Source organism: Ambystoma mexicanum, chromosome 1q, assembly GCF_040938575.1.
Source record: "Ambystoma mexicanum isolate Mex_15411 chromosome 1q, UKY_AmexF1_1, whole genome shotgun sequence".
In the NCBI taxonomy this organism is placed as follows: Eukaryota; Metazoa; Chordata; class Amphibia; order Caudata; family Ambystomatidae; genus Ambystoma; species Ambystoma mexicanum.
Window position 1 is genome coordinate 606276835 of NC_090922.1, and position 12995 is coordinate 606289829.

A 12995-nucleotide genomic window follows, 5' to 3' on the forward strand; every position below is an offset into this window, starting at 1 on the left:
TTAAAATGTACAATTTGCATCACATTATATGAAACACGTCCCCCTTGGGCACTATTTAAACAGTATCACAAAAGGAATGAATTCCCATTTGCAGCTGTTCATCATTATCATATAATCTATTTTACATAAAAAATAAGTACAGATCAAAAATGAAAAAATAAAACTTGATTCATGACCTATAACAAAACGTGCTTAAAATGTCATAAACTCTAATAATAACCACGTATTACATGTACAATTGGTGCAGTATTTTAGTAATTTGACAAACACATTTAAAAATTCAGGAAAAGTAAAAAGTTGGGATTTTTTGTGGAGATTAATTGATTTCTTGGAGGAGGGATTCCTCTTCGAATAGAGTTAACACCATTTGGTTTTAGTTCTAGGATTTAGAAGTTATCAAAGGCATACAGTGATTTTGGGTGCACCCTGAGACTCCATCAGTGATGTCTTGGAATAAGCGAATTTTTCCTCAAATAAATCAAGAATTAAGATTAAAAATGATTCCGGCAAAAGAGAATTGAAGATCTAGGAGCTCTTTGAAGTTGAAATAGTTAAATAAACAAAAACATATATTATTTTATAAAATTAAAATTGACTAATCTAGGTTCCTTTGTGTCTGGTAAGTCATGACTTCTTTTAAGGTCAACTTTTGCATGAAATTAAAGGTGTCACTACATAAAAAAAGGAAAAACGTTAGAGCAAACAGGTATTGATGCATTTTGAAGACCAAGATCGTGCGGGCATGTTAATATTAAAGGAGAATTCCTTTCATTGTATTTTTAGCTTGACTTCCTTTTCCTGCTGACCTCACAGTCAAAGTAAATATTTACTGTTCAAAGACCCTTATATACCCATAGTCAGCAGGGCACTGTACACCTATTCAACTCTTCTAACAGCCAACAACCTATAACAAAGTTGGAAAAGGGATAATAGAAATACAATTCACATAAAACAAACTATAGAAAGGCAAAAAAGAAATTGCACAGTTTACATACATAGCGGACAGACCGGAAAGGAAACACATTTGGCCCACATGTGGTACATTGTTGACATTTTTCAGAGCCCCAACAAGGCAGAACATAGCTGAAGAGCAACAGGAAATTAGTTCCACAGCTATAGAGCTGCAGGAGAGTGCCTGACTACATCATGTGTCATGATAACGCATTTTAATAGCCAGTCCTCTAATGTCTTTGATGAACATGGCTCTGTGGTTGCCATCCACTATCATATTCTCAGCGAAATAGGACGGACTGCTCAAGACAAGGGCCTTGATAGCTATGTAACCTAATTAAAACCGATTGTGGAACTGCATAGGTACCCAGTGGATCTAAAATAAAACATCGGTTATGGATCAAATTTATATGAACCCATGTAAATCGCGATGCAGCATGTGAAATGAGATCAAGGAAGAAGAGAGCAGACTGTAGTGCTCAGCATTTCAGCCTTCCAGTCTCCTGCAGATGCCCAGTGTCTGAACTACTGTCTGACACTCCAAATCTGGTATATAGTCAGAAGAGAGAGGTGAAAAAAAAAGGTTGAGTTAGTTTAGAGACATGGGGGTAGAACATTTAAAGAGGAGTCTAAAGTAAATACTAAAAATCAATGAGAAGAAACAAGTCCTATTGATACATCCGAAGAAGATGACAAAGAAAGCCAATTTGGAATATTTGAAGATGAAACGGGTGGTGGATGAACTAAGACAAATTCTGTTTTCAGAGGATTTAGAAAATGTTCTGACATTCAGTCCATAAGACACAGAGGCAGTCCTCAGGTGTCGGATATCGAGTAACAATGATGCCCTTAGAAACTGTCAAGTGACAGAAGCCCACTAGGTATGAGGTATTAATGTCCCCATAAATAATGTCCCCATACATAATATCGCCGGTAAAAGCCATTGGCAAAATTATATATGGTGACATTATGTATGGGGACGGGTTGCGGGGATGGTCCCTGCTCCCATTTAAACAAAAATAAAAAAACTGGGGATGTCCCCCGCATGTTCAAAGTAATAAAGTCTCCACAAAAAACAGCTACTTTTTTGTTAGGTGACATTTTTGTGAGGACATTATTACACAGAACCTCCCACTAGGGAATAGAGATGCCTGGCCCCTCAACTAAAAATCCTAATGGCTCCATGTAGATGCTAAACAACATGGTTAACAGTATGGACTCCTGGGGCTCACCACGTAGAAATAGGCCTCGACTTTGGGGAACCCGCCAGCACAATTGGTAAGCGTCCCTCCAAAAAGATGAGACTGCTCACTAGAACTTTGGGCTGCCACTGAAAGAAAAGTGTCAGGTCCTGATTCTTTTCTCCACGGAAGCTGCTGGCCACACAGGTCTTATTATGTAAATAAGATCTCAGAGGGGCCTATCATCTAGTCAGAGTCAGACAAGGAGATGAATGAAAAACAGCTTTCAAGACACGTTTCGGGTTGTATGAGTATCAGATAATGCCCTTTGGATTATGTAATGAACCAGCAGCTTTTCATTTCTTTATTGGTGATATTCTTAGAGAGTTCTTGGATGTCTTTGTAGTTGTGTATATAGATGATATTTTGATTTTTTTCCTCGTATGAGGAACAGCATCAGAAGCATGTGAGATTGGTTGTAAATAAGTTGAGAGAAAATCATATTTTTGCAAAACTAGAGAAAAGTCAATTTCATACAAAGATAGTTGAATTTCTCGGGTTTGTAGTCTCTCCTTCAGGTTTGGAAATGGATGACAAAAAAGTACAAGCAGTGAAAGCTTGGCCAACTCCAACTCGTGTAAAGGAAGTACAAAGTTTTCTTTGATTCGCCAATTTTTACAGGAGATTTATAGAGGGTTTCTCTCAGATAATTCCACCAATTATCAAGTTGTTGAAGAAGGGGATGAAATTCAGTTGGAGTAAGTTAGCTGAAGAAGCTTTTCAGGTTTTGAAAAACAAATTTATCTCTGGTCCAATTCTGATGCATCGGATCCATCAAAAGCATTCTTCGTAGAAGCTGATGCTTCAAATCAAGCCATGGGAACTATTCTTTCACAGCGACATGAGCACACTGGACAATTGCACCCGGTGGCCTATTTCTCCCAAAAAATTTCTGAAGCAGAATGTAATTATACAATTATGGATCGGGAATTGCTAGCCATAAAGGCGGCTTTTATGGAATGGAGACATTGGGCCTCATTACAACTCAGGCGGTAAGGGGTTTACGGCGGCGTAAACAGCGCCGACCCTTACCGCCTGAGTACGAGGTCCCTTAGCGCCATGGAGGTTTTAACACCTGCTTTTAGCAGGTGTTAAAATCCATGGCGCTAAGGGACCATGGAGTTAATTACGCCACCGTAATTTACGGTGGCGTAATTAACGCCTTCCCCACTCCCATTATGCCCTATGGGGCAAAATGGGAATGGGGAAGGGAAAATGGGAAAATGGGGATTTACCGCCCCGCCAAGGATGGAATGGGGCGGTAAATCCACCAACCACCATGGCGTAAACGTAGTTTACGCCATGGTGGTAAAGTCACGGCCCAGGCGGTAACTTACCGCCTGGGTCGTAATGAGGCCCATTATCTGATGGGAGTAAGACATACTGTCACCGTTCTAACGGATCATCGAAATCTTTTATTTTTGAAGTCAGCAAGAACTTTAACTCCTAGACAGTTGCGCTGGTCATTGTTTTTTGCAGATTTTGATTTTATTGTAACCTTTAGACCAGGGAAATTGAATAGAAAAGCAGATGTCTTGTCGAGACAATTTCAAGGTAGTGAACAAGAGATGCAAATTGTTCCAAGGTCTTTAATTCCTGAAGATCATTTTTTTTCGGCAAGTTTTTCTACCAGTAGAGAATTAAAACAAGAAATTCAAGACGTCCTAAATGAGCAAGATATGGAGAATTGGGCAGGTCAAGATTCGACTATATCAATCCATGAAGGCTTAGCTTATGTTGGAGACAGGTTATATTTACCCAATGAAGAATTGCAAGAAAGAATCTTGCACAAATGTCATGATCAAGAACTTGCAGGACATCCAGGTTTTCGTAAGACACTAGACCTTGTACAAAGACATTTTTGGTGGAAGACCATGAGGGTCGATACATTAAATTTTGTTAAAACTTGTGAGGTTTGTGAAAAGGCAAAATCTTCATGCGGTAAGTCAGCCAGCTTATTGAATCCACTGAATATTCCTCCTCATCCATGGCATACTGTATCAGTGAACTTTATTGTTGATTTACCAATCGATCATGGTTGTTCTGTAATTTTGGTTGTAGTTGATTGTTTGACTAAAGAAGCACATTTTATTCCTGTTAAGGGTCAGGCTACTGCTTCGGTTTTGGCTCAGATATTTCTTCAAGAAATAGTTTGATTGCATGGATTGCCTGGTCAAGTGGTTTGTGATCGAGGACCACAATTTGTGTCTAAATTTTGGAATGCTTTCTGTAAACAATTAGGCATAGAAATTCATTTAACTTCAGGGTACCATCCCGAATCCAATGGTCAAGTTGAACGAATCAATCAGGAATTGGAGAAGTATTTTTTAAGATGTTTCTGGAATGAAAATGAAAGTTGGATATATCTTCTTTGGATGGCAGAATTTGCTTATAATAACTCCAGTAAAGATTCAACGTCGATGTCTCCTTTCTTTTGCAGTAGAGGTTTTCATCCACGTTTCTTGCGTGATTTGGTGAAGGAAGAGTCATTACGTCCGGCTATGGAGGAGAGATTACAAACTATGCGAGAGGGTTTGGAAAAAGATTGTTACAGTTAAGTCAGAAAAATTATAAGAAATTTGCAGATAAAAAGAGAAATCCTTGTCCCAAGTATAAAATTGGAGATCTGGTCTGGTTATCTACTAAAAATCTGAGATTAAAGGGAAGAAGTAAATTTATTCCTCGATTTGTTGGTCCCTTTAAGGTTGAAAAAATCATTAATCCAGTGTCAGTTAGATTGAATTTACCCGCAGACTGAAGGTTCATCCCAAGTTTCATGTTAGTTTACTGAAACCAGTGATAAAAGGGACAAGATTAAATCCTGCCCTTCAAATGATTGTGACAGAAGATGATTCTGAAGAATTCGAAATTAAGGCCATTTTGGATTCAAGAATGAGTAGAGGGAGATTACAATATCTGATTGATTGGAAAGGATTTGTCCCAGAAGAAAGATCTTGGGAGGTAGCAGAGCATGTTCATGCCCCTGATTTTGTCATGAAATTCCATCGCAAGTTTCCAAATAAGCCTAGCCCTGTGGACAGGGCTTAAGAAGGGGGTACTGTCAGGTTTGAGTTTCCTATGTTTTGTACTGTATTTTGTAATCAATTCCTAAGTAATCCTCCTAAGTACCATTTTAATCCTTAAGTTTCATTATAACAGAGGGAGAGTATCCCAGTTCAACATGGTGGTAAGGAAGCAGGGGTTTGATTGGTCATTAGTAAACAGTAAGGTGATTGGAGAACAATGAGACAAGGGAGCATCAGCAGGATTCTAAACTGCCTTTCATTGTCACACCTGAAGCAAGAAGGCCCTGTTTCTTATTTAGTCTAAGTTTTGGCCCAGTATAAGTTTTCCAGAAGATAAAATATTTTGGATATGAGTCAGCTTTCGAGTTTAACCTTCGTGGGACAAGACAAGCGGTCATTTTGGTGGGAGCGCTGCGCTCTAGAACTTTAGGAAAAAAGACTAATTGCAATTCATATATTTTCAAGTAGTTTCAAGAAGAAGTTGAACTAGAAGGTTAATGAACAAGTTCTAAAAATATAGTTTAGTTATTTAGCTAGGTTTAGGAATCAAATTCTTCAGAGACTGTTGTTATGTAAAGATTCTGCAGATTGGAAGTTAATGTGGTTTCTTTATGATTTTCTGAAGCACTTTACATTTGCTTGCCATTTCGTTCTGTTTAATATTGCAGTTTTGATATTAATGCGCATGTATTATTAGGAAGAGGTGTCTTGATCAAACACTTCTTTCATTGTACGTGTAGGAGAGCCACTGTTCTTATTTCCTTGTGCGTGTTAACTGCAAGGAAGAAGTGTTTAAAACATTCAAGTCTAATTTAGCAATGTAATTCAGGAACATGATGTTCTTTAAATATGAACAACACTATGAGCATAGTATTTTGAATTCTATGTAATTTTGAAACTATTCTTTGAAAAGAAAAGACATTTAAACATTTTCACTAAAGTAAAGAAAAGGTTCATTTGAAAAGAAGATTTAATCTAAAGATTTATCTATCAATTCAAATCTGCAATTTTAGAACTCTTTTGAAAAAGAGACTTTTTAAATGGTTCTCACAGGAATACAGTCACAGTTTACTCTTCTCTAAGGAAGAAAAGGACATGAGTCATTTTGGAAGTGAACTATTAGGTGTCGGACAGTTTGAACTTGCAATCTGTTTTCCTAGCTTCCATGATTTAAGGTGAATATACATGTGGAACTATTTATTTTGGAAGAATTCAACTCATAAAGCATCTACTACCAGTTAACTCAAAAAGACAATTAATTTAAAGAATTTGCAACAATTATTGTTTATGAGTAAAATAAGTTTTTTCATTGATTCTAAAAGTTTAAGAACTATCAAGGAAACTTTTTAAATACAAGCCTTTCAGATCTCAGGAAGGCTAAACAGGTATACATCTTTTCTAGGGGAACTAGGTGGGAGAGAGATATTTTGAGAGAAAGTAACTATAATTTTCTTACCCTCTGCAGGTGCTCAGCTGTTTCGAGAGAGAGAGAGAGCAACCTGTGTTCTGTTTTTATTTTCTCCCACTTCCCCTTTTCCCTCTGGGGTGTGGAGACTTCTGCTGTGACAATATAATAAGACAGGGAAGTAGAGATTTAACTAGTTACATCACACAATTTAAGTCTTTGGTTATGGAATGTAGTTGGCCTGAGGATAAAAGGGCAACACTTTTTTATCGAGGTCTTCGAGATGATTTAAAAGATGCTCTGGCTAATATAGTTGATAGACCCTCAACTTGTGAAGCTCTAATAGATTTAGTCATGCAAGTAGATTTTCGGTTTAATGAAAGACATTGTGAGCGGAAGAAAGGTTTGGGTGAGGTCCGGTTTGTTCATCGGGGTGAAAAGTCTAAAGAACCAACGAGTAAAGAGAAAAGGAACAAGGTTGTAGAATCTGGAGGAAGAAAGAGAGGTCCGTTGACTAAAGAAGAGAAGGAGAGGCGTAGGTCGAATAATTTATGTCTATATTGTGGAAGGAGTGGACATTTTCTGAGTAATTGCCCTCATACCCCAAAAAGACTCCAGACATTTGGAGCCAGAACACAGGTTGCTGCTATCACTCTTCAGGCTGCTGTTCCACATATTACCATCAATATATCCTTGAATTATGAAGGGATTTTGAAGGGGACAGGTCCAGCCATGATTGACTCTGGGGCAACTGGAAATGTTATTGATAAGAAACTAGCAGAGTCTTTACAAATCCCTTTTATGCGAAAAGTTGTTAGCGAACAAGTCAAGGCAGTGGATGGTTCTTATTTGACATCTGGTCCAATTACATATGAAACTGTTCCTTTACATTTCATAATAGGGAATGATCATGGGGAACACATTTCTTTTGAATTAATAGATACCCCACAGTTAAAGATAATCCTAGGAATGCCCTGGTTGACTTCACACAATCCTGTAATTGATTGGGGAAGAATAGTAGTGAAGTTTAGTTCAGAGTTTTATAAAGAGCATTGTTTTAATTTTAAAGATTAAAGTAATAGTTGAAGGAGAGAACAGATTAGGCACACAATTTTTGGCCTGTAGTAGTGGAATAAGTCATTCAATTGGAGCAGCTATGGGAACATTGCCTGATTGTTATTCACATTTTGGAGATATTTTTGATGAGATTGAGGCTGGGGAGTTGCCTCCACATAGATCCTACGATTGTAGGATAGATTTGAAGGATGGTGCATTGTTGCCTAATAGTCAAATCTATTCACTAACTGAGAAGAAGAATGAATATTTAAAGGAATATTTGGAGGAAAATCTAGCTAAGGGTTTCATTAGACACTCTCAATCTCCAGCCGCTTCTCCCTTACTTTTTGTCCCTAAAAAAAGATGGTAAATTACAAACTTGTATTGATTATCGCTTCTTAAGTAAGGTAACCATTAAGAACAAGTATCCTTTACCTAACTCATCTCTAAGTTCCTTAATCAAATTCTCTATTTCTGCCATGATCACCTAATGGGTTCAGCAGCTCAGGTGGAAATAACTAGGCCTTTCATTCGGTCAGGTCCTGATTCTTTTCTCCACGGAAGCTGCTGGCCCCACAGGTCCCCCAAAGATGTTCAGTCAACTACTGAAGGTCACAGCAGAAGTCTCCACACCCCAGAGGGAAAAGGGGAAGTGGGAGAAAATAAAAATAGAACACAGGTCGCTCTCTCTCTCTTGAAACAGCTGAGCACCTGCAGAGGACGAGAAAATTATAGAGTTACTTTCTCTCAAAATATCTCTCTCCCACCTAGTTCCCCTAGAAAAGATTTATACCTGTTTAGCCTTCCTGAGATCTGAAAGGCTTGTATTTAAGAAGTTTCCTTGATAGTTCTTAAACTTTTAGAATCAACGAAAAAACCTATTTTACTCATAAACAATAATTGTTGCAAATTCTTTAAATTAATTGTCTTTTTGAGTTAACTGGTAGAAGATGCTTTATGAGTTGAATTCTTCCAGAAATAAATAGTTCCACATGTATATTCAACTTAAATCATGGAAGCTAGGAAAGCAGATTGCAAGTTCAAACTGTCAGACACCTAATAGTTCACTCCCAAAATGACTTATGTCCTTTTCTTCCTTAGAGAAAAGTAAACTGTGACTGTATTCCTGTGAGAACCATTTAAAAAGTCTCTTTTTCCAAAGAGTTCTAAAATTGCTGGTTTGAATTGATAGATACATCCTTAGATTAAATCTTCTTTTCAAATGAACCTTTTCTTTACTTTAGTGAAAATGTTTAAATGTCTTTTCTTTCAAAGAATAGTTTCAAAATTACATAGAATTCAAAATACTATGCTCATAGTGTTGTTCATATTTAAAGAACATCGGGCCTCATTACACGGATGGCGGTGAACCATGGCGCCATTAGCGCCATGGTTCATGCCAGTAAAATACCGGCACCGCCTTGGTGGAAAGGGGAATTACCGCCCTATTCCAAGGTTGGCGGGGCGGTAATTCCCCCTTCCACCATTGCCCTTCCCATTTTTGCCCCATAGGGCTCTATGGGAATGGGGAAGGCGCTAATTACGGTACCGCAAATTGCGGTGCCGTATTTAGCTCCCTGGTCCCTTTGCGGGTTGGTTTTTAATGCCTGCAAAAAGCAGGCATTAAATTCCCCAACCCGCAAAGGGACCTCGTAGTAAGGCGGTAAGGATTTACCGGTACCGGTAAAATACCTGTACCGGTAAACCCTTACCGCCATCCGTGTAATGAGGCCCATCATGTCCTGAATTACATTGCTAAACTAGATATGAATATATTAATCACTTCTTCCTTGCAGTTCACACGCACAAGGAAATAAGAACAGTGGCTCTCCTACACGTACAATGAAAGAAGTGTTTCATGAAGACACCTCTTCCTAATAATACATGTGCATTAATATCAAAACTGCAATATTAAACAGAACGAAATGGCAAGCAAATGTAAAGCGCTTCAGAAAATCATAAAGGAATCACATTAACTTCCAATCTGCAGAATCTTTACATAACAACAGTCTCTGAAGAATTTGATTCCTAAACCTAGCTAAATACCTAAACTATATTTTTAGAACTTGTTCATTAACCTTCTGGTTCAACTTCTTCTTGAAACTACTTGAAAATATATGAATTGCAAATAGTCTTTTTTCCTAAAGTTCTAGAGCGCAGCGCTCTCACCAAAATGACCGCTTGTCTTGTCCCACGAAGGTTAAACTCGAAAGCTGACTCATATCCAAGATATTTTATCTTCTGGAAAACTTATACTGGGCCAAAACCTAGACTAAATAAGAAACAGGACCGTCCTGCTTCAGGTGTGACAATGAAAGGCAGTTTAGAATCCTGCTGATGCTCCCTTGTCTCATTGTTCTCCAATCACCTTACTGTTTACTAATGACCAATCAAACCCCTGCTTCTTTACCACCATGTTGAACTGGGATACTCTCCCTCTGTTATAATGAAAGTTAAGGATTGAAAGGGTACTTAGGAGGATTACTTAGGAATTGATTACAAAATACAATACAAAACATAGGAAACCTGACAGTAAGATGGACATTTAGGAATGAGATGCCACTTCCTTGTATACATGAGGATATGTAGGATTGCTCTGAAATAGCCCAACCTCCACATTAGATTGTGTGAAAAAAGAGGGCTGATGCAGTTCACAATATCCCTTGCTCAGAGCAACTGGTGTGTTCATGTGACCTTTTCAAGCCCAAACCTACTCTACTTCCCTTGCTGTCTTTTGAGGGCATAAGTACATGGTTGATACCAGGGACAAATGACTGTGTGCATGGGCCTACCGATGGCACTAATTTAGGAAAGCTGTGAAATACAGATGGAGTTCTGACTAGTAATTTTTGTCTTGCAATGTTATTGAAAGTAAGACACATATGCACATTTTCACGCATTAAATAAATGGTGTTCCCTTCTGCAGGCAACCCTGAACTATGCGCGCAGAAGCAGGTTTACCAGTGTGTATCCTATCCATTACAAAGCTCGCATTGTCTCAGCAGAAGAGCACACCAAATCATTTTCTTGTTCTCTGATGGGAAATGTGCTGCAATCTAGTTATGTTCTCTACTCTCAGCTGAAAAATTCTTTTAAATGCATTAAAAGAATTCTAAACATGGGGCGAACATGGGAGGAAACAGCTTCTGGGCTCTGCCTGATGTCCACTTCTGTGGCATAGGTGGGAGCCACACGGTGCCACCATTAAGATATCAAAATGTGCATCTCTCACCTTAGCAGAGTAACACATTTTTCAGAATGAACATGTATTTGTATTTTGTATTTGTTTAATATTTATATCGCGCACCAAACCCTGAGGTAGCTGGGCGCTTGAGAAACTTGGGCTGCATACATACATGAGAAGGTAGAGAAGTACAGTCAGGCCTGAGTACAATAAATAAGTGGGACCCTGGTTACATAGAGGTCCGATGAAATAGTGTATAACAGCAGAATGGTTTACATACAATGAGCCGATATCATGCATATTCCGTGAGCACATAACAATAAAGCAGATCTTAGTGTTGAGCGGAGAGCCAGTTTTTTATGCTGGCTTTGAAGGAGAGGAAAGAAGGTTCCTGTCTGAAAGGGATGGGGATGGAGTTCCAACGTTTGGTCGCTTGGACGGGAATGCTAGCTCCTCCAGCGGTTTTGAGATTGAACCTAGGCACCACCAGACTAACAGGGTAATTCATAGAATTTCGCAGAAAAGTGTCGCAAGCGGCTGGCGCAGAGTGTCCGCGTGCGATTGTCTGCGCCAGGCACGTGCGCTAAAACCGATTTCCGCGCACAGCGTATTCATGGATTTTAGGCTCCCAAACCAGCCGTGGCGCAGAGTATCGCAGCGACCCTGCAGCAGCGCCAGTAACGCCCCCAAGAACGCCCTCGCGCAAGGAAAAGCCATCAAAATCGCTAAATCATCGCAAAGGGCTGCGCTAACCCTGGACCAGTTTACAGGGCTGCCAAACAAGGAACGCAAAGCGGGTAACGTGCATATCAGGGGTACGCGTGAAGTTATACACGCGATTAGCCAGGCTGCCAGGGTACGTGTATTTCAGGGGTGCGCGGGAAGTTCAACACGCGATAGTCCAGGGAACGTGTATTACAGGGGTACGCGGGAAGTTCAACACGCGATTGTCCAGGGAACGTGTATTACAGGGGTACGCGGTAAGTTCAACACGCGATTGTCCAGGGAACGTCTATTACAGGGGTACGCGGGAAGTCTTACATGCTATTAGCCAGGGCACGTGTAATACAGGGGTACGCGTGAAGTTATACACGCGATTAGCCAGGGTACGTGTATTACAGGGGTACGTGGGAATTATCACACGCAAATTGGCTGGGTACGTGTATTACAGGGGTACGCGGTAAGTTCAACACGCGATTGTCCAGGGAACGTCTATTACAGGGGTACGCGGGAAGTCTTACATGCGATTAGCCAGGGCACGTGTAATACAGGGGTACGCGTGAAGTTATACACGCGATTAGCCAGGGTACGTGTATTACAGGGGTACGTGGGAATTATCACACGCGATTTGGCTTGGTACGTGTATTACAGGGGTGCGTGGTAATGATCAGACGCGATTTGGCTTGGTACGGGTATTACACGGGTTCCTTGGGAAGTTCTACACGCGATTGGCCAGGGTACGTGTATTACAGGGGTACGTGGGAATTATCACATGCGATTTGGCTGGGTACGTGTATTACAGGGGTACACGGGAAGTTCTACACGCGATTCGGCTGGGTACGTGTATTACAGGGGTGCGTGGAAATTCTCACATGCGATTTGGCCAGGTACGTGTATAACAGGGGTGTGCGGGAATTATCACACGCAATTAGGCTGGGTGGGTCCTCACAGGTGTTCCCTGTACACCCTCCACGGCCCCAGCAGGCAGCCCACAAAACAGGGGACTACCCTGCACACCTGCTCATGTCCCCCTGCACCCCCAGCCCCCAGCACTGCAGGGTCACCCTCCACCAGGCCCCCACTCATGTCTCCCACCACCCCCCAGCAGTGCAGGGGCACCCTCCACCAGGCCCCCACTCATGCCTCCCACCACCCCCAGCCCCCTGCCACCATGGGCAGCCCCCACCAGGCCCCCACTCATGTCTCCCACCACCCCCACCCCCCAGCAGTGCAGGGGCACCCTCCACCAGGCCCCCACTCATGTCTCCCACCACCCCCACCCCCCAGCAGTGCAGGGTCACCCTCCACCAGGCCCCCACTCATGTCTCCCACCACCCCCACCCCCCAGCAGTGCAGGGTCACCCTCCACCAGGCCCCCACTCATGTCCCCCTGCACCCCCACCCCCCAGCAG

At 40.9% G+C, this 12995-nt stretch overlaps 1 protein-coding gene across 1 annotated transcript in view; it reads left to right on the plus strand.

Annotated features, from left to right (window-relative positions):
* The window catches only part of PAPPA2 (pappalysin 2), a 1097660-nt gene that overhangs the window by 720050 nt on the left and 364615 nt on the right, over positions 1–12995 (plus strand). The gene's annotated exons all lie outside the window — the stretch shown is intronic.